The sequence below is a fragment of the Rhipicephalus sanguineus genome, chromosome 2 (genome assembly GCF_013339695.2).
Source record: "Rhipicephalus sanguineus isolate Rsan-2018 chromosome 2, BIME_Rsan_1.4, whole genome shotgun sequence".
Taxonomy (NCBI): domain Eukaryota; kingdom Metazoa; phylum Arthropoda; class Arachnida; order Ixodida; family Ixodidae; genus Rhipicephalus; species Rhipicephalus sanguineus.
In genome coordinates this window covers 153,026,040-153,028,426 of record NC_051177.1, presented here as the reverse complement: position 1 = coordinate 153,028,426, position 2,387 = coordinate 153,026,040, and positions in this window count along the sequence as shown.

Genomic DNA, 2,387 nt, shown 5'->3' with positions numbered 1-2,387 from the left:
TGTGAGAGTCAGTAGTTTTTCCTGGCTTGATGGCTGGAATAGACAATGCCAAATTATAAGTTCCAGTGCTGCATCAGTCATTTATTTATTTATTTATCCTGCAAAGCATTGTATAATACTTTGCGCGAAATGCTTATACGCGTGTCAAGCTAAATGTTTACGCCATTCAATAGCGTTTATTTCTAGATGCTTATTCTTCAACGAGCGTTCTGAACTGCCAAATAAGTTGGCATTTAGGGTAAGCGATAGTGCCATGGTGAAACTTATGGCGCACAAAAAAGACACGGACAAAGAAAGTGACGGCTGGACGATGCGCATCGTTCAGTCGTCACTTTCTTTGTCCGTGTCTTTTCTGTGCGCCATAAATATTGCCATGTATCGCCACCAAAAAGCTCATTCTTACGTTCTTTCATGACAGTGCCAATTTTAGTTGACAAGAATAATTGAAGTGAAGTTTTAGTTTTGCACTAGGCGTGCGCACACCATGTGGATGGCATGTAACGAAAACAGAAATGTACTTAGTGTTTCGTGATGAGGGTAACTTGCACGATAGTAGATTACAAGATGCGTTGTCGAGGAGAAATATCGCCGAAATGTTGTATACATACCTAGTAACATCAGAACCGCACGTGTAATCGAAATCATGTTCTCTCTCTCTCTCTCTCACACACACACAGGCACATATATATATATATATATATATATATATATATATATAATATATATATATATATATATATATATATATATATATATATATATATATTTATATATAGAACTGGCCCATTGAACAATTAATCTACATACACTTATATATATATATATATATATATATATATATTATATATATATATATATATATATATATTATATATATATATATATATATGTATATTTATATATATAAGTGTATGTAGATTAATTGTTCAATGGGCCAGTTCTTTTCGAGTAACGGGTATAACACAACGGAGGCGTTGTAAACCGCGATATAAATATTTATTTCCCAACAGTATCAGGAGGGGTCCTCCCTTCGTCTGGAGATGAGTTATACTGACGTCGAAGTTCGAACTTGTTTGTTTCTTGCCGCGTTCCTCTCGCCTACAAGGACATTTCAGAGATAGTGTTGGGGATATATTAGAAAAAAAAAACAAGCGAGAAGAATACGACGAAGTCAGAAAAAACGAGGGAGAAAAAGGAAAAAGAAAACTGTGTATGGCCTAAAGTCGTTGAAAGTCCACGTCTGGTTATGATCTCGTCTTTGCCGGTTTTCGTCGTGCTCCGGGCCACCCAAAATGGTCGCCGCAGTGGGCGGGATGAGCCTGTGCCACCGCACGTGAGGGAACAGTGTCCCCTTAATGGGTCGGCTTTCCACCTTTCATCTCCGCCCACTTCTTGTGAATAGCCTCCAAGTGGTAGGGGAGCGTAAGCACTTTACGTTGTACAAGTACAGAAAAGAAAATAATAAAAAAGAAAACAAGAAGAAAATCAAGAGAGATAAGAACACTCCCTACGTACGAGCCAATAAAAAAACAAGCATGGTTCCAATTATGATTCTGTGTCGCCAAATTCATTTTGGCTTATCTCTCGGAGGCAGGAGATTCTTCCAGGGTGCTCGTTGACGCCGGCTGTTAAGGTTCTAAATTTGAAAATAAAATATGCCTCACGCTGTTCGCGCTCGCGTGTGTTTTCGAACCCGGACCGTAAAGAGTTACGCTGATATCTTCAAAGCTGTGGTTTGGCAAGCGTAGATGCCTGGATAAGGGTAGCTTCTGCAGTGAAGTGGCGTGGTACCGGTGAAAATTGAACTGCAGCCGAAATGGCGTGTCCGTTTGGCCTATGTATTCTTGCCGCAGACGTTGCAGTGTAACATGTATATCACATTACTGGAGTCACAATTAAGGTTTTGGGTGATGTTAAATTTGAAATCTGAGAAGCCTGCTTTTGATTCACGCGATGTGACCGTGTGTGGGCATACCTTCCAACGAGCTTTTCTGCAGGGTCGGCACCCTGGCTCAATTTTGGCGGGGATTGTTTTTGCTCTGACTAGAATGTCCTTCAGGGTTTTATTTATTTATTTTATTTATTTGAATATACTGCAGCCCTAATGCAGGGCTATAGCAGGAGTGGATGAGTTATACAAAACTAATACAAACAGAGCAAAAAACAACAACAATAAAACTGAAATACATAGGCAATACATAAGAAAACATCACTTTGCATATTACAAACTAGATATTTACATATTTTCTACCTGGTAATAGCGGCATCAATGAAATCTTGTAACGGTAGGGAACGAATACTGCCCGGTAAGGAATTCCAGAGGTCTATTGTACGTGGGAAAAAACTAAATTTGAATGTGTTAGTACGAGCGAATAAAGGCTTTATGT